At 41.5% G+C, this 20,793-nt stretch overlaps 1 protein-coding gene across 1 annotated transcript in view; it reads left to right on the top strand.

Annotated features, from left to right (window-relative positions):
- Window positions 1-20,793, top strand: part of adarb2 (adenosine deaminase RNA specific B2 (inactive)) — a 280,576-nt gene that overhangs the window by 91,089 nt on the left and 168,694 nt on the right. The gene's annotated exons all lie outside the window — the stretch shown is intronic.

The raw sequence follows: 20,793 nt of genomic DNA, 5'->3' as shown, positions 1-20,793 counted from the left end.
GAATAATAAGGAAGAGTGCTGAATAAAGTGTGAGACAATGTAAAGAGGAGCTACTTACCTGGTAAAAGAAAAGTGACTGATGGGCAAATCAAGGGTTAATCTCTGAGAGTAAAAGGGAAAGAATGTATTCAGGACTGGACATGTACAAGGTACGGCCAGGCTACTGATAGAGCACTGTGGCAATCCTGGTCGACCCAGTACAGAAAGGTTAGTGAAGGATATGAAAGCAGGCACAATGGATCTGCCGTCTTGATGCCAGGAAAGCAGAACTCTATAAAGAGAGATTATTTCCAGTGGAGTAGAGTTAATTGTAATTTTAATTATGAAGGTTATTATTATAGGACAGATTGGAAAAAGCTATTTTCTATGGCTGGGGAGTCAGGAAAATGTGCTTGACAATTTGACATTTTTCCTCGGTGTGGAGTGATGTGTGCAGAGTTATAAGGGCACAAAATAGTTGAGACAAGAAAAGCTTTGAAGTTGTTGAGGAAGAAGTATATAAACTTTTGAAATAGAGGAAGAAACAGGACTAATGGAAGAGTGGATTTAGCTTTGAATAGCATGTAACAAGGGCACAAAATGGGCTGAATGACCTCTTCTGGTGTGGTAATTAGGGATGGTTCTGTGGCTGAAGATAAAGAAAAGTAGAACAATAAAGGTGGTAAGAAAGAGAAATGAAGCAGAACTTGCCATTTGGTAATCTATCAAATGGCTTATCTGACATGACAGAAGCTCATAACCAACCAAAGCTCTGAGCCAAAGGTTCTGATGAGGGTTCTGCAACCCGAAACATTACCTTTGTTTTTCTTGCCTCAGATGCTGCCTGACTTGCTGATTGTTTCCAGCATTTTCAGTTTTTATGTCAGATTTCCAGCATCTGCAGGTGTGTTTTTTATTTATTTCCAAGTCTTGGAGCCAGGGGCAGACGCTGTGCCAGATCCTGGCAGATTCACTGACCACTGGCTGGGAATTTGTCTTTGTCTACATTCTGTTGTGCTCACCACAGGTCCTCAGTTCAGTCTCATTCTGTTAGACAACATTGGTTGAGCAAAAGTTTAAGGTCTGGAAAGACAGGAGATATATTGTTATTGAAGCAATGCCTGTATACCTCCAATCATTTCTCCCTCTTATGAATTTACCACCACACTCCCTTTAATCAGCTGTCATTGCTTGCTTTCAGCTTCCCTTGCTCATTCTTCCTAAACAATTATGCTGTTCAAATTTCACTCTTCTTACTTTTGATCCTCTAGAGTGGAGGAGGAAGATAGAGGCAAACCTACTAGGGAAAGAGGAGGCCCAGTAAATTAGGTTTCAGCCTTTCATTAGGCAAAATATCCAGAGGACGTGAAGCAAATATTTTCCTTACACAGACTGGTTATGGTCTGGAACTCATAGCCAGTATGAGTAGTGGAAACAGAGTTAACGAGGGCTTTCAAAAAGGAGTTGGATGAGCACTTGAGGGAAAATAATTTGCACAGCCATGGGCAAAGACCAAACGAAAGGAACTCATGGGATTTCTGGACCAAGAGTTGGAGACTTCTTTGCCATAATGATACCACGACTGTTTGAATGGTTAGTTTCTTTATCAGCCAAAAATAACACCCATGTTCCTCCGGAACTCAAAGTAACTTTGGGCAAGTCCCTCCCTCTTTCGTTCACTTCTGAATACACTCTGCCTGTCATTCTTCTTGAGGCTTCCTCCTGCGTTCCTCACTATCAGAGAAGCTAGTCTTCAGCTAGCTTGATTTACTTCATGTGATATCAAGGAACAGTTGAAAGCACAGGGTACAGCTGTCCTAAAGATCTGCACTCCATAACTAGCTGCACCTCTATCCAAGCTGTCCCAGTATAGCTACAACACTAGCACCTACCTGACAAAATGGCAAATTTACCCAGCTATGTCCCATTCACAAAAAGCAGGACAAATCCAAACCAGGTAATGGTCGCTGATTCAACCCAATCTGAATCACCAGAAAAGTGATGGAAGCCCTCATCGACAATGTTATCAAATAGCACTTACTCCCCAATAATCTACTCACTGGTACCCAGTTTGGGTCCATCCAGCAACACCTGACTTCAGACCTCACCTCAGCCTTGGTTTAAATATGAACCAAGGAGCTGAATTCCAGAGGTGAGGTGATAATAACTGTCCTTGATAAGAAGGCAGCATTTGACCACGTGTGGCGTCCTGATAAAACTGAACTAAATAGGCATCAAAGGGAAAACAATCCAATGGCTGGAGTCATACCTCACACAAAGGAAGATAGTTGTCATTGTCGGAGATCAATCATCCCAGCCCAGGACATCACTGAAGGAGTTCCTCGACTGCTTCTTCAATGTCTTTCCTTCCTTTCTGGGAATGTTCAATTCCATTTGCAACTAAGCAAATGAAACAGCTTATACCTATATATAGCAAGACCTAGACAACATTCAGGCATGGCTGATAATTGATATTCATGCCATGAAAGTGTCAGGCAATGACCATCTCCAACAATTTAACCAATTACCCTTGACATTCAACAGCAGTACCATTGCTGAGTCCCCCACAATCATTACCAGTGACCAGAAACCCAACTGCACCAGCCATCTAACTATCCTGGCTACGAGAACAGGTTACAAGCTATGTATCCTGACACCCCGGTGTCCTTCGATAATATCTAAGACACAAGTCGGGAGCATGATGGAACATTCTCCAGTTGCCTGGATGAATACTATTCCAACAACTTTCAAGAAGCCCACCACCCTATTAACCACCCTAACCATTCATTCCCTCCACTCCTGCTGCACAGTGGCTGCAGTGCACTCCACTTACAATATGCACTGCAGTTACTCACACTGGCTACTCTGACAGCGTTTCACAAACTGGCAACCTCTACCACCGAGAAGGATAAGGGCACCAGGCACACGGGAAGACCACAACCCGCAGGTTCCCCTCCAAGCCATGCACCGTCCTGACCTGGAATTATATCATCAGCCCTTCATGGTGTCTGGGTCCACCTCCTGAAAATCTCCTCCACACAGCACCATGAGAGTACCAGAAGGATGCAATGGTTCAAGGCGGCGGCTCACCACCAATTAGCAACTAAAAGGCAATTAGAGATAAGGAATAATTTCTAGCCTTGCCAGTAATGCCCAGATATGAATATTTAAAAGAATGATAGAGAAATGGAGGGCTATGTGGGAGGGAAGGGTTAGATAGATATTAGAGCAGGATAAAATGTCGGCACAACATTGTGGGCCAAAGGTCCTGTACTGTGCTGTAATGTTCTACGTTCTATGTTCTATGTCCACAGCAGTGGTTCCTTTTCTATTTGATTTCTTTCTCCAACCTGTAAGCCATGAAGTAATTCCTTCTGGACTCAAGAGTCTTCTCCCCTCACGCTGATCCCAACCTGAACTCAAATCCAGGACTTAGGGTCACCAGGACGAATGGGAAAGCACACGATCATTATCCATTCACCCATGTCCCAATGAAATATCCAATCACCTTCAGAGGCAAGTGAGAGTAAGCTGCCTTTACAACAGAGACGTCTAATTTGAGATGAGCTACTCTCAAAAACAAGTCACTGAAATTGCTGAGAATGCACAGAAAGTTAGTCAGCATCTAGAAATAGAAAAGGCAAGTTTAATGGACCCATTATCAGAACAGGATGAGCAACATATGTTATAGTGAGCAACTTCAAAGATCATTAACGCTTCTTTAGCAAAATTGCTTATTAATTCTCTTCTGCCATAACAAAAAAAATCAACTTTAACAATTATGCACTTCAGGGTAAAGTAATTACGACCATAACAACATTTATACTGTGTTAATAACCCATATAGATTTCTTATTCTCCTGAGTAATGGGTAGCTTTTCTTTGTTAATTTAACAGAGGTGATACACTGTAATGTTAACTCATATTACAGTACAGTTTGCAATCTCTACTTTTCAGGCTCTGCAATAGCTTAATGTACTTAATAAATATGAATCATTATGTCTGATTAAATGGCAAGTTTTGAAGTCAGTAGTTCATGGAGAGTTATCACTCTATAGTAACAATGCCTGAATGCAGAAATAACACTATTTAGACTAACGGTAATAATTTTGTTCTCTCTTTTGTAAATTGCCGGAGTTTTAGATGCTTTGAAATAAAAAAACAAAAAAATGCTGAAAGTACTCAGTGAATCAGACAGCAGCTATGAGAAAGAAACGGAGTTAACACTTCAGATCAATGACCTTAGCAGGTCAATGGCTGAAACATTGTGTATCTCTCTGTGCAGATGTTGACTAACCTGCTGAGTATCCCCAGCATTTTCTGTTTCAGATTTCTAGCATTGTTATCATTTTGCTTACGCTGCCTCAGAAAGTAGATTCTTCCGCCAACCTCTAAATTAGCCGGCCAATGCAAAATGATGATTTGTCAGAAAGAACAAAGAAAGGCAGTATTGTCTACCTGGTACAGTTCTAAATGTTGATAGCACAGATAGGATGGACAGTAAGAAAATTTTATCCATAACAGAGACATCTGTTATTGAAGGGACGCGTTCAGACAGGCTTGAGATGTGTCTATTTTAACGCAAAGAGTGTTGTGAACAAGGCAGATGAGCTTAGAGCTGGATCGATACTTGGAGCTATGATGTGTGGCCATTACAGAGACTTGGATGGCTCTGGGCTGGAATGGTCGATTCAAGTGCCGGGTTTTAGATGTTTCAGGAAGGACAGGGAGGGAGGCAAGAGAGGTGGGGGAGTGGCACCGTTGATCAGAGATAGTGTCACGGCTGCGGAAAAGGTGGACGTTGTGGAGGGATTGTCTACGGAGTCTCTATGGGTGGAGGTTAGGAACAGGAAGGGGTCAATAACTGTGCTGGGTGTTTTTTATAGGCTGCCCAATAGTGACAGGGTTATTGAGGAGCAGATAGGGAAGCAGATCCTAGAAAGGTTTGGAGAATAAGAGAGTTGTTGTGATGGGGGATTTTACTTTCCCAAACATCGATTGGCATCTCCAGACAGTGAGGGGTTTGGATGGGGTGGAGTTTGTTAGGTGTGTTCAGGAAGGGTTCTTGACACAGTCTGTGTCAAGGGAGAGGCTGTGCTTGATTGATATTGGGTAATGAACCTGGTCAGGTGTCAGATCTCTCAGTGGGTAAACATTTTGGTGATAGTGATCATAATTCTATCTCCTTTACATTAGCACTGGAGAGGGATAGGACAGACAGGCTAGAAAGGTGTTTACTTGGAGTAAAGGGAATTATGAGGCTCTCAGGCAGGAAATTGGAAGATTAAATTGGGAACAGATGTTCTCAGGGAAAAGTATGGAGGAAATGTGGCAAATATTCAGGGGATATTTGTGTGGAGCTATGCATAGACATGTCCGATGAGACAGGGGAGTCACGAGAGGATACAGGAACCGTGGTGTACGAAGGCTATAATAAATCTAGTCAAAAGGAAAAGAAAAGCATACAAAAGGTACAGAGAGCTAGGTAATGTTAGAGATCTGGAGGAGTACAAGGCTAAAAGGAAGGAGTTTAAGAAAGATTAGGAGAGCCAGAAGGGGACATGAGAAGGCCTTGGCGGGAACGATTAAGGAAAACCTAAAGGCATTCTACAAGTACGTGAAGAGTAAGAGGGTGAAATGCGAAAGGATAGGGCCTATCAAGTGCAGCAGTGGGAAAGTGTGTATGGATCCAGAAGAAATAGCAGAGTTACTTAATGAATACTTTACGTCAGTATTCACCATGGAAAAGATCTGGGGGATTGTAGTGGGGACTTGCGGCGGCCTGAAAAGCTTGAGCATGTAGATATTAGAAAAGAGGTGGTGCTGAAACTTTTGGAAAGCATCAAGTTAGATAAGTCACCAGGACTGGATGAGATGTACCCCAGGTTGCTGTGGGAGGCGAGGGATGAGATTGTGGAGCCTCTGATGATGATCTTTGTGTCGTCCATGGAGTCAGGAGAGGTTCCGGAGGATTGGAGGGATCGGATGTTGTTCCCTTATTCAAGAAGAGGAGTAGGGATAGCCCAGGAAATTATAGACCAGTGAGTCTTACCTCAGTGGTTGGTAAGCTGACGGAGAAGATCCTGAGAAGCAGGATTTATGAACATTTGGAGAGGTATAATATGATTAGGAATAGTCAGCATGGCTTTGTCAAGGGGAGGTCCTGCCTTATGAGCCTGATTGAATTTTTTGAGGATGTGACTAAGCACATCGATGAAGGGAGAGAAGTAGATGTAATGTATATGGATTTCAGCAAGGCATTTGATAAAGTACCCCATGTGAGGCTTATGGAGAAGGTGAGGAGACATGGGATCCAAGGGGACATTGCAGTGTGGATCCAGAACTGGCTGGCCCACAGAAGGCAAAGAGTGGTTGTTGAAGGGTCATATTCTGAGTGGAGGTCGGTGACCAGTGGTGTACCTTAGGGATCTGTACTGGGACCCTTACTCTTTGTAATTTTTATAAACGACCTGGATGAGGAAGTGAAGGGGTGGGTTAGTAAGTTTGCGAATGACACAAAGGTTGGATGTGTTGTGGATAGTTTGGAGGGCTGTCAGAGGTTACAGCGGGACATAGATAGGATGCAGAGTTGGGCTGAGAAGTGGCAGATGAAGTTCAACCCAGATAAGTGTGAAGTGGTTCATTTTGGTAGGTCAAATATGTTGGCGGAATATAGTATTAATGGTAGGACTCTTGACAGTGTGGAGGATCAGAGGGATCTTGGGGTCCAAGTCCATAGGATGCTCAAAGCGGCTGCACAGGTTGACCCTGTGGTTAAGAAGACATATGATGTATTGTCCTTCATCAATAGGGGAATTGAATTTAGGAGCTGTGAGGTATTGTTGCAGCTGTATAGGTCCCTGGTCAGACCCCACTTGGAGTATTGTGCTCAGTTCTGGTTGCCTCACTACAGGAAAGATGTGGAAGCCATAGAGGGTGCAGAGGAGATTTACAAGGATGCTGCCTGGAATGCAGAGCATGACTTGTGAAAGCAGGTTGAAGGAACTCGGCCTTTTCTCCTTGGAGCGACGGAGGATGAGGGGGGACCTGACTGAGGTGTATAAGATGATGAGAGGTATTGATAGGGTAGATAGTCAGAGGCTTTTCCCCAGGGCTGAATTGCTGGCCACAAGAGGACATAGGTTTAAGGTGCTTGGGTGTAGATATAGAGGAGATGTCAGGGGTAAGTTTTTTTTTACTCAGAGTGGTGAGTGCATGGAATAGGCTGCTGGAAATGGTGGTGGAGGCTGATACAATAGGGTCTTTCATGAGACTGTTAGATAGGTACATGGAGCTGAGTAAAATAGAGGGCTATGGGTAAGCCTAGTAAGTTCTAGGGTAGGGACATGTTCGGCAAGGCTTTGTGGGCCAAAGGGCCTGAATTGTGCTGTAGTTTTTCTATGTTCTATCTAAAACCAGAGGACATGGGGTTAAGATGAGAAATAAGAGATTTAGAGGGGATCTAAGGAAGAATTTTTTTCAGCCAGAAGATGGAATGCACTGCCTAGGAAGGCAGTGGAGGCAGGTAGTCTCACAACATTTAAGAATCATACAGGCAAGCATTTGAATTGCCAAGGCCTAGTAGGCTATGTATCAAGTCCTGGTAAATGGGATTAGTATAGACAGACACTTGATGATCAACATAGACATAATGGTCTGAAAGTCCTGTTTATGTGCCGTATGACTCCATGTGCAGGAGCCAAAGTACCTGAGTATATGTGTGCATAAATCTTTGAGACCAGTAAGATGGGTTGACAGAGTAGTTAATGAAGCATCTGGCTTTCATAATGAGAAGCATAAATTGCAAAAAAGCAAGGAGATTATGTTAAACCTTCATAAAAAAAACAGTGGGAGTACTATATTCAAGAGAAACAAAGGAATGCAGATGCTGGAATCTAGATGAAAAACACGATGACGCTGGAGGAACTCAGCAGGCTAGGCAGCATCTGTGGAGAAAAGCAGGTGGTCAACATTTCAAGTCAGGACCCTTCTTTGGGTCCTGACCCGAAACATTGACCGCCTGCTTTTCTCCATGGCTGCTGCCTGGCTTACTGATTCCTCCAGCATCGTTGTGTTTTTCATTTGTGCTATATTTAATTCTGGTCACCACACTTTAGCAAAGATCTGAAGGTTCTGGAGAGGGTATAGAAAGGATTTAAAAGAGTGATTCCAGGGATGAGGAAATTCAGCTAGAAGATTGGATTGGAGATTTAGAATAGTTCCAAGTGTCTTTTAGATGTTGTCAGTACAGCTGCCTCAACCACTTCATCTGGCAGCTTGCTCCATACATGCACCATCCTCTACGTGAAGAAGTTGCCCCTCAGGTTCCTTTTAACTCTTTCCCCTCTCATCTTAAACCTGTGTCCTCTAGTTTTTGATTCCCTTTTTCTGTGTAAAAGACTGTGCGCATTCACCCTGCCTATACCCCTCATGAGTTTATACACCTCTAAGGTCACCCCTCAGTCTCCCACAGTCCAAGGAGATAAAGCCCCACCCTGTCTAACCTCTCCCTTTAACTCATCCTGGCAACATTCTCGTAAATCTTCCTTGCACCCTTTCTAGCTCAATTATATCCTTCTTACAATATGGTGAGCAAAACTGTACACAATATTCTAGATGCTGCTTCACCAACATCTTGTACAACTACAACATAACATCCCAACTCCTATACTCAATACCCCAAGTGATGAAGGCCAGCATACCAAACACATCCTTCACCATCCCAGCTACTTGTGACAACACTTTCAGGGAAGTATGTACTAGTACTCCTGGGTCCTTCTGTTCTATAACAATCCCAGGGCCCTCCCATTCACTGTGGAAGTCCTAACCTGGTTTGATCTCCCAAAATGCAACACCTCACACTTACCTGAATTGAAAACCATTTGCAGTGGTCTGGCTACTTACTGATGATTAATGAGTGTCGGATCTGGTTATTTTTGAATCCGCATGTTCTTTCAGGAGTCCAGGAATGAGATGAAAACAACTTAGTGCTTCACAAAGTTTTATTGAAGAAGTTTAATACAAAGAAACAGTCACAGAGCACATGGCACTAGCTTTACTACTGGGAGATGAGCAAAGAAAAGGAACTAAAGATGAGCTAGGGCCAGGGAGGGGAAGTGAGCAAGAGAGTGATTAACAAAAAATGACACCTTTTATACCTGGGATAAGAGGTATGCCTTAGCTAACAACAGTCCAATCAGGAAACCTATTAGATACCTGTGACAAAACCAGCCAATGGGAAGATACATATTCACCTGATGGATGAACCAATTAGCTAGGAAGTGGCCATTCCTTGTGCAGCCACTTGAGGTGTATTAAAGACTATACATGTTTAAAAAAACTACTTAAAACAGTCGAATCAACATGAGGATAAGGCTGTAGAAGTTGTCTATGTGGACGTTAGTAAAGCATTTGAAAAGGTCCCTCATGGTGGGCTGGTCCAGAAAATTAATTTACTTGGGATCTACAGTGAATTGGTAAACTAGATTCAAAATTAGCTTTGTCATAGAAGCCAGAGCGTAGTGGTAGAGAAGTGTTTATCTGGCTGGAGGTCTATGACCAGTGGTGTTCCACAAGGATCAGTGCTGGGACCTCTGTTGTCTGTGATATATATAAATGATTTGAATGAAAGTGGAGGTGGTCTGATTAGTAAGTCTGTAGATGACATGAAAATTGGTGGAGTTGCAGATAGTGAAGAAGGCTGTCAAAAAATAAAGCAGAATATAGGTCAGTTGGAAATCTGGGTGGAGAAATGGCAGAAGGAGTTTAATCTGGGCAAGTGTGAGGTGTTGCACTTTGGGAGGTCAAAGGACCCTCAGGAGCATATTTAGTCTGTGTGTCCATGTTTGTATATTAGTTGTCTGTATCTGTATGTTTGTGTGTTAATTTGTTGCCTTGAGTCTATGTCTGAGTGCTAGCATGTTTGTGTGTGTGTGTGTGTGTGTGTGTACATGTGTATGTGTCTGTGTGTCTGTGAGTATGTTGTCCTGTTGTGAGAACCACAACCCTGAACTCATTGATGCAACTAAATGTTAAAAATTCACCCGAAGTATTCAGATCTGAAAAAAGGATTATTATTTCTTGTTTGACTGCTGGATGGAAATAGAAATCATTGCCACAGAAAAGGTCTCTGATTGTCACTGAACAAACAAGGATTCCACTGACTATGACAGCTATAATCACCTGCCATTAGTGGACAGTAGGTTTTATAAAGCACATCCGCTCAAAATCCTGGCAGTGTGCACGATGCCTGTAGAAGGCTGCTTCCCGACAGAAATAAAAATGATTTTCAGATATCATGTTCCTTGGGCAAGGAAGGTTGCATCATGTAGTATATAGAGTCAGGTCTGTTAAAAATAAATACATTGTGTTGTGAAGCCAGAAGCCAGTGACATAGTTCCTCAGCTATTTGAAAGCAAGCCTATCATTGACGGCCTAATCGTGCAAACTCAGAATGGACATCCATTCTCCTTAAATCTTTACTCAAGGCAAAATATTGGCTAATTGTAATCTGTACAAACATCATGAAACAATGCAAACCACTTTGATGTATAACACAACCAGCAGTCACAGCCTTGACATACTTAGTTGGCAGTCATACCTGAGTAACACAGTATAGAGCAACTAGCACCCATATTCATATATAGCAGGATAAGGAGAGTCACACTCTTGAGCCTATTCTGCTGCTCATCCCATCTGATCACAGCCCATCTGTATTCATTTGCTCCTATTGACTACCTTTTCAAATACCTTTTGCTATTCACTAGCCATTATCATCTTCTCTCATGCAGCTCCACCACTACTCACAGAGGCTCTCTTTTTTGTCTGCCTCAATCAGTCATCCACCTGCCTCAGTCCCACAACTCCACCCCTCCCCCCCCCCCAAACCTGGCTCCATCTGCACGTCATCCCTCACACACAGTCCACCCCAGTCCACCAATCACCTCTAGCTTCGGTCTCACCACTCCATCTCTCCTCTTTATACTGTCTGTCTCCACTCTCCACTCTTAGTCCTGATACAGGGTTTTGACCCAAAATGTTGACAATTCCTTTCCTCCCCACAGACGCTGCTCGACCTGTTGAATTCATCCGGCAGGCTGTTTATTGTTCCACCACTACTTGTGTCACGTAAGCTCTTGTGCACTTCACTCTGTTACAGGCCTTTCCTTTTGTTCTCACTGCTCCTCCCTGCTCACTGTACACGCACATCGAATACTAGAGGGCATAGCTTTAAGGTGAGAGGGGGAAAGTTTAAAGCGTGTGCGCGGGGCAAGTTTTCTACATCGAGAGTGGTGGGTGCCTGGAACGTCCTGCTGGGGGGTGGTAGGTGGAAGCAGATATGATAGTGGCAATCAGGAGGCTTTTAGATAGGCACATCAATGTACAGGGAATGGAGGGATATAGATGGTGTGCAGACAGAAGGGATTACTTTAATTTGGCATCATGCCTGATACAGACATCATGGACCATAAGGCCTGTTCCTGTGCTGTACTGTTCTATGTTCTATCTCACAACTTGTTTCAACCATCCACTTGTGATGCAAAATCATTGACCTATTTCATCGTGACCTGCTGAGTATTTTCAGAATGTTGTTTTATCACATTAGGTCAGTACCTTAACTCCATTCTCTTGCCTTTGATACCACTGTCCAACAAAAATCTGTCAATGACAGTTCTGAAATTTTCAGTTTGGTCTCAATCTCAGCAGTTTTTTTCTGGGAGGGAGTTCCAGAAGCGGACACAAAAAATCCTCGCAGAAATACTTGAGAACTAGGGATCAAGTGGAAATGAAAAAATAAAAGACATCAGTATCTGTTTAAAAAAAACTACCAGAGCAGTTCATGAGCCTAAAAACTAATAAATCCCAGCACCCGGAGAGAGATGGGCTATGGAGGTAATGGATGCTCTGGTTATAGTCTTCCAAAATTCCAGAGTGGTTCCTGCAAATTGGAGTGGAGCAAGTGACCCTCTATTTAAGAATGGATGGAGAGAGAAAACAGGGAACTACTGATCAATTAGCCTGACAATTGGATAGTTGGGAAAATGCTGGAATTGATAATAAAGTATGTGAAGGCAAAACAGTGAGGAAATAATATTATTAGGCAATGTCAGCATGGATATATGAAAGGGAAATCACAGTCGAGTAATCTATTGGACCTCTTTGAGAATGTACCAAGTAGAACACATGAAGAGGAATCGGTGGATGTGATGTAATTAAATTTTCAGAAGGTTTTTCAGAAGGTCCCACACAGGAGGTTGATAAACAAGAGAAGAGCACATGGAATTAAGGGGTAATGTACCAGCATGGATTGAGAGTTGATTAGCAATTAGAAAACAAAGAGTGGAATTAAACAGCTCCTTGTTGGTAGGCTGTGACCTGTGGCATACTGCGACCTGTGGCATACTGCAGGGATCAGTTCTTGGACCCCAGTTATTCGCGATCCATATCAACGATTTGGCTAAGGAGACCAAATGCCTTATTTTCCAATAGCAAAAGAAAACTGCAGATTCTGGAAACCTTAAACAAAACCAAAAATGCAGAGGATACTCTGCAAGTCAGGAGAGAGAAATGTAGCCGTCATTTCAGATCATAAACTTGCAGTTCTGATGACAGGTCATTGACCTGAATGGTAGCTCTGTTTCCCACTGCACAGATAGCCCAAATGGTAAAGCATCCCAAGATTTTTCCATTTTTCTTTAACGTAATATTTCCAATTTTACTGATGACACAAAACTAAGAGAGAATGTAAGTCATAATGAGGATGCAAAGAGGTTTCAAGGAGACATAAACAAGTTAAGTGAATGGGCAAATACATGCCAGATGGAATATAATGAGGAAAAATGAGAGGTTGTCCTAATTTGGTAGAAAAACAGAAATACACAGTATTTTTCTTATGTTAACAGGCTGGTAAATATTGATGTTCAAAAGGATCCGGATGTCTTTGTACATTACTTATTTAAAGCCAACATGCAGGTGCAGTGGGTGATTAGGAAGCTCATAAAATTTAAGGTTTTATTGTAAGAGGATTTGAGTACAAGAGGAGGGATGTTTTCCTACAACTATATTGGTGCGACCACATCTATTGTGTACAGTTTTGGTCTCCTTACCTAATGAAGGACATATTTGCTAATGAGGGGGAACAGTGAAGATTCACCAAATTGGTTTGTGAGATGACGTGTCTGTCAAATGAGGATTTATTCTCCAGGGTTTTGAAAAATGAAAGGTACCTTAGTTGAAATGTACAGAATTCCCAGAAGTCCTGACAGGATAGAGATGGGGAGAATGTTTGCTCAGCCAGGGAGAACAGATCTGGGGATCACAGTTTCAGAATAAGGGGTTGGCCAGTTAGCACTGAAATAAGAAGACATTTATTCACTCGGCATGTGGTGAAGCTTTGCAATTATCGATCCCAGATGTAGGGTCTCAATCATTGATTGTATTCGGAACAAAGATTGACCTGTTCTTTGTGAGGTAAGGAGCAGACTCGAGGGTGGAATGGATTGTCCTGCTCCTCTTTTCTTACATTCTTATGTTTTCCTAACCTGACTCTCCAAGAGCCTAACCCAGATTTTAATGTCATGCCTCTTGAACTCCCTGCCCAGGAAACAACAGCTTTCTGTCCACTTGTCAACTCCTTTACTCATTTTAAATATATCAATTATTCCCACCCTTAACTTCCTGGAAGGTAATTCCAGGCACTACACTTTAGGAAACGTGACCCGGTCTTAAAAGAACATACAACATGCAACAGTACAGCACAAGAACAGGCCCTTCAGCCCATAATGTCCTGTGCTGACCTATGATGTCAAATTAAACTCATTCCTTCCACCTGCACATGATCCATGTCCCTCCATACTCTGCATATTCATGTGCCTATCTAAAGGCTTCTTAAATGCCTTGATCATATCTGCTTCCACTACCACCCCTAGCAGTGCATTCCAGGCACCCACCACTCTCTGTAAAAAAACCTATCTCCTTTAAACTGTTCCCCTCTCATCTTAAAGCTATGTTGTCTAGTATTTGACATTCCAGCCCTGTGAAATGATACCAGTTTTCTACCCTATCTATGCCTCTCATAATTTTATAAACTTCTATCAGGTCGCCCTTCAGCCTCAAAGAACACAATCAGGCTTGTGAGGCACGACTTGCCCCTTACAAAGCCATGCTGACTGTCCCTAAACAGCCTGTGCTTCTCCAAATGCCCATAAATCTTGTCTCCAAGAATATTCTCAGTAATTTGCCCACCACTGAAGTAAGATTCACTGCCTAATTCCCAGGGTTGTCCCTACTCCCTTTCTTGAACAAAGGAAACAACATTTGCCACTATCCAATCATCTGGCACTACTCCTGTGTCCAGTGAGGAAGCAAAGATAATTCCCTTGTTTCCCATAATAACTTTGGATATATCCCATCCGGCCCCCTGGTGACTTATCTATCCTAATGTTTTTCAGAAGTTCCAGCACATCCTCTTTCCTGACGTCGACATGCTCTGAAGTATCAGCCTGTTGTATGCCATCTTCATAAATTCAAGGTCTCTCTCTCTGGTGAATACTGAAGCAAAGTATTCATTAAGGACTTCCCCTACCTCCTCCAACTGCAGGCACATGTTTCCCCTTTTATCCCTGATCAGTCCTGCCCTCACTCTGGTCATCCTCCTATTCTTCGCATACATGTAGAATGCATTGGGGTTTCCTTAATCCTACTCGCCAAGGACTTCTCATGCCCCCCTTCTAGCTCTCCTAAATCCATTCTTAAGTTCCGTCCTGGCTACTGTGTAACTCTCTGTCTGATCCCTGTCTGATCCATGCTTTCTAAACCTTAGGTAAGCTTCTTTCTTCCTCATGACAAATTATTTCTATGTCTCTTGTCAACCATGGTTCCTTCACTCTACCATCCTTACCCTGCCGCAATGGGGCAAACCTAGCCAGAAACCCCATGCAAGAACTCCCTAAACAAACTCCATAATTTTGTTGTGCACTTCCCCAAAAACATCTGTTCCCAATTTACGCTCCCAAGTTCCCACCCTATAGCATCATAATTCCCCCTCCCCCAATTAAATACTTTCCCATATCGTCTGCTCCTATCCTCTCTAAGGCTATGGTAAAGGTCAAGGAGTTATGGTCACTATCTCCAAAATGCTGTCTCACTGAGAGATCTGAAACCTGATCAGGCTCATTGCCTAGTACCAGGTCCAGAATGGCCTCTTCTCTAGTCGGCCTGTCCACATACTGTGTCCGCCCCATCTATCCCCTTATACCAAGGAGGTGCCAATCAATATTAGGGAAGTTGAAGTCTCTCATGACAACAACCCTGTTATCTTTGCACCTCTCCAAAATCTGCCTCCCGATCTGCTCCTCAGCATCTCTGTTGCTGTAGGGGGGTCTGTAGAATACCCACCTTTGGTCCCCAGTCCTAAATGTGTGTACTTGGCTGTCAGATGTGTTTGCCTTTAGATATTCTACATAGTCAGTCCCACTGCAATTAATGGAGCCATTATGTGGAGGGGAGAACAAGCAATGACTAAAACTCTCACTCGTGTTTAGCTCTGATGATCAAAGGTGAATTTCTTTCCCTAAATTATTATCCTTCTGGAAAATTCTGCATTCAACAGCTTGCAGTTTTCTTAGTTATTTTTGTCCCTAAATTTCTATCAACAATTGTTTATTCATTTGCAAGTTTTTAAGAACAATTCTGGGAATCAGATAAGACATTTTAGTTGAAATTTTATGGACAGGGTCTTAATAACTGTAAAACCATTTCCTAATTTAATTTAAATAGACTTTTAAATAATTATGAGTTTATACTTTTGTATCCTCAATTTCTAAATATAATTTTCAAAAGTAATGTAAATTTCCCATTCAACAAAAGAAGAATTGTACTTTGCATAAAAGCTTCTATTCGAATTTATTTAGCAGAAGTATTTAGTGAGGAAAGACCACACTAACTCAAAAGAGAGTAGAGTTTCATACGCATGTTAAGTGTTTGATGGTACCTCACCTTATAATTCTGAAAGAGGAAAAGTAAATGTTGGAAATACTCAGCAAGTTAGGCAGTGAGAGAAATAGAGTAAATGTTTCAGGTCAATGGCTTTTCTGAAATGTAATGCAAATCTTCTACTTTTTATTGAGTAACTGTCATTGGTGTGTCATTGATGTGTAAAGGAACATTTTAAAATGTTTTTAATCAAACGAATATGGCTGCCATTAAAAAAGTATGAAAGAATGCCTTTACTTATTCAACATATTTTGTACACACTCAAAATTTCAAGATGCTTCACAGCCAGTGAAGTATAACCAGTATTGTTACATTGATAAATGTCTTAAAGCACATCATTTTGGCCACAACCAAGGCTCTACCAAGAACAATGGGATAAGTGCCCAGCAAATAGTTTTTTTTGGTTTGTGTTTGAAGGAAAAATGTTGTCCAAAAATTTCAGAGAACTTGTTAATAGTGTGGCGATTGTTGTAAACCTATTTGCACAGAGTGGTTACAGAGACATTATTTTCTCTTGTTGTGAAACCAGAAAGAGAGAGAATAATATTAACATTACAACTAGGTTACTTAGAATTGAAATCAGAAAGCACATTTTTTCTCCAGCAAGAGCAATTCAAGTATGGAAATTGCAAATTCCTGAGCTTTGCTAGGTCAAGTGAAATTTTCAGCACTGACATCAGCAGCTTATCTTTAGGTAAGAATATGGAATGAAAGCAGTGAAAACACAGTTGCATTATAGATCAGCTGTGATCTAACTGAATGGTAGAACTCCAGGGACTGCTTGGCAATCTCCTTTCATGTGTTTTATTGCTATGAACTATAGATGAGCTGAAATACCTACCTTCACACTATAATTTACCGTGAGACATTCCAGTTCAAGCTTTCCATATTCATTGTTTATATCCTTTCTGGGAGACCTATTTAAAACATTTGATATTGAAAATTGAGTGCCCTTAAAATAATGTGATAAATATTCAACTATATCAGAATGTTAATAATTCTGGCCGAGTGCAACTATCGATTGCCTTTATGGTTTATTGCATTTCTCTGACACTTTTCCCCTATTTATTTTTTAATCTGTGCTAAAATTATATTAAAAAATCATAGAGTCCTGAAGGACAGAATGAATGCAGCCCAGAGATAGCTGACATCAATAGGCTATAAATATTTTAGGGGTAGGAAAGGTGGAGCAGATTAACTAATAATAGCTTTCCAATCATAACTGGGGACAAAAAGGATAACCCAATCAAGAAGAGGTATCTAAGGGCACTCCCCCATATACTTCCCTCTGCACCACTCGATTCCCAGAAAAGTGCAAATTTGACATTCTGTTTTTGATCCCTGCTCGACTGTTTTACAATTTTAAAAAAAAGACACCTGAAGCTATAAATCAAATGTCAGGTGCAGCAGCCTAGTGGAAACCATATCAATATTTCATGATGTATGGTTAGTTGGAAAGCCGAGAAAGAGCAAACCTTCCAAATGTGGACACGCGGTATGCTTTGCACTCGGCCAGCCATAGCATGCTCATTCCTGCAGTAAATGAATGTAAGAATCATGTACCATACTGGGAGAGTTTGGTGCACTGAGCACAGCAGCATTTTTAACTCTAATTATTAAAGCGCCAGTATTGATGGAATGAATTTGACTTTTTTTTTCCTGTTTGCTGTTGAAGTCATTTCGAGGCTCAGGCCCTTTTGTTTAACAAGTATCCCCATTCGTATTAAGGGCTTTTATTTGAATCGTCTTTGGAATCATGTATGCAATATATTCAGAGAAAGTAAAAGCACGGCTGCCCTACTAATGTCCGTCTGGGACCTAATCAAAAAACAGCAGAAAGACTTCCATTGATAACATTGTTCAAAGCCTCTGGATATTCCAACACGTTTTAGTCAATGAAGCATTTTATTTGTGCAGTCACTGCTGTGATAAAGAAAACTACTGATAACTTAAAAGTACTGTAATATAAATACCAATATAGCGGTAGCTATCGAGAGGGTGCAGAGGAGACTTACAAGGGTGTTGCCAGATCCAGGGAATGATGGTTATGAAAAGTGACCTTTTAGGCTGGGTGTGTTTTCTTTAGAACAAAGAAGACAGAGGGGAGATTTATTTGTGGTGTATAAAATTATAGCTAGAAACAGCAATGATACCTCAAAAAAGCCTAAACAAAGGAGATCTTTGATTATTAGTAAGTATTGAAGCCATAGGTATATAATAAATCATTTTAATCACAGATATAAATTTAGGGCTAAAATTAAATTGTTGAAGTGTAATGAATAGATATTCCCATTCGACTCTGTCAAACGCCTTTTCAGCATCTAGTGAAACAACACATTCTGGAATTTGGGATGAAGGGGTATATATAATATTCATTAATCTCCTAATATTAAAATGTAAATAACAATTCTGAATAAGTCCTGTCTGGTCTTCAGAGATAATTTGTGGAAGAACCTTTTCCAATCTAAAGGCCAATATTTTGGAAAATATTTTTGAATCTACATTTAATAAAGAAATAGATCTATAAGATGCACAATCAGTGGGATCTTTATCCTTCTTAAGAATTAAAGAAATAGTTGCTTCGAAAGCGCTGGAAATACTCAGCAGGTCAGGCAGCATCTATGGAATGAAAAAAACATCACTGTTTTGGGTCTGTGGGCCTTTGTCAGAACTAGGAAAGAGAGGGATACAAGTTAGTTTCCAGCAGGAGAGAACGTGAGGGGAAGGGGTGTAGAACAAAGAGGATGTCTATGAAAGGTCATCAAAATGGCTTAATGGGGACATTAGGCATCATGTTCAGCACAGACATGGTGGGCCGAAGGGCCTGTTGTTGTGCTGTACTGGTCTTTGTTCATGTTCTATATTACCAGCAGATTAAATTCTCAGTCTGTGTAATGTGTTGTTAATGGTGCAGTTGTAGGAAACTCTTCACTTTTAAAAAGTATCTGGATAAGTGCTATATGAAGAGCCATAACTTCCAGGGCTGTGAACCAAGAGCTGGGAATGGGATGAACCTAGAGTTGGCTAGTGTAGACACGAGGAGCTGAATGGCCACTTTCTATACTGCAAATTTCTATGATTAACTGATTACTGTATTATCTTAATGCATAATGGGAGAGGGTTTCTGTGATCCACCCCAAACTGGGCTGCATTTTGAAATATCCATCTTCTTATATTTCCCCACAAGGTTACTTACATATCACTGAATACAAAATTCCCCAAGTAGCAGTATGAACATGCAATGTTTGGTATGCAATATGTCTTTGGAAAAAAACTGTTTTAAAACTTATTCCTCGAAAATTCTAAGAGAAGGAACTTGGTGCATTGATTAATATTGCTCGAGGGTGTGTGGGATGTGTGTGATGTGGTGTGTTTATATGTGTGGGAAGGGGAGTGGGTGTAGGGTGTGTGTGGGAAGAACCACTTTAAACAATATGTCCAGTGCACCATTTAAGTAATTACACAATCACTTTAAATTCACTAAAGAACATATGCCACTTATATTGAGGTAAGTAATCTGTTTCTTGGTAAATTGTATTTGTAACTATTAAAACTTACTTAAGCTGAAAATATTGAATGTTTAGATCCGCTTCAAGAAATCACAATTAGCACAATGTCACAATAGTGACTAATTCTATTCTGGGCAGCCCATGTTAGTGGCAGATATTTTTCAAACTAGTGTTAAGCATGATAAATAGACAGACTCATTTCTCATGGCAGGGTAGTCTAAAAAACATTTAAAGTGAGAGGGGAGAAATTTAACGGAGATCTAAAGGGGGTGGTGGGTTTGTGGAACAAGCTATTAGAGGAGGTAGTAGAGACATATACATTTACACCGTTTTAAAAGGTAGTTGGACAGGTATGTAGATAGGAAAGGCATAGAGGGACACAGGCCCAATGAAGGCAAATGGGATTACCATAGATAGGCATCACAGTCAGCATGGACGAGGTGGGCAAGAAGGCCCCATGTCTGTGCAGTATGAGGTCTATGATTCCATGAGCACAACTTGCCCTGAAGTTCAGAGATCTGTTGCATTGTTTTGGCCAGTTTCAGGAAACCGGATCCAGAAGAACAATGCCACAGAGCAGAAACTCCAGACCACATGGTCTGAAACACTTCCTATTTCTTTGGATCTGAGTGTGAAGGTAAAACAGAGAAGGTATAGCAGTGACTACAAATAGCTGGGATTTTTCTCAGCCACATGCACACTCCACACACACACACACACACACACACACACATACACATGCACACACAAACACATGAGCACAAATACACACACATACGCACACCACAGGCACAGAAGCAGACACACAAACACACACACACACACACACAAAGCATAAACAAACACACATGGGCACAACACACGCACGCACACACACACACACACCACACACAAGCGCACACACGCATATATGAGCATGAACATAAACACAAACCTGCAATTCCTATCTACCATTCCTTTCCTCATCTGGTCCATATATGCTTCTGGAATTGACTCTAGACTCTTAACATACTTGTCTCCTAACTGTCAGCTCAATTCAGAGGTAATTATGGATGGCCAATAAGTGCTGGCTCAGCTGACAACTTTCATATCACATGAACAAATAAGTATGCCCTCAATCAAATATACACATATTCATGCACATGCATTCAACAAACACAAACTACACACCTGCCCCCATTTGTGGAAGAGTCTGCCATTCCCACATCAGCCTCATTAGCCACCTCAGAATGCACAAAATTCCATCCCAGGGGACTACCTAATGAAGAAGAGGAGACTAAACGTAGCAGCAACAACCCCTATACACCAAACAT

The sequence above is a fragment of the Pristis pectinata genome, chromosome 5 (assembly GCF_009764475.1).
Source record: "Pristis pectinata isolate sPriPec2 chromosome 5, sPriPec2.1.pri, whole genome shotgun sequence".
Lineage (NCBI taxonomy): Eukaryota > Metazoa > Chordata > Chondrichthyes > Rhinopristiformes > Pristidae > Pristis > Pristis pectinata.
Note: the sequence above shows the minus strand (reverse complement) of the source record. Positions and strands in the feature narration are given on the sequence as shown.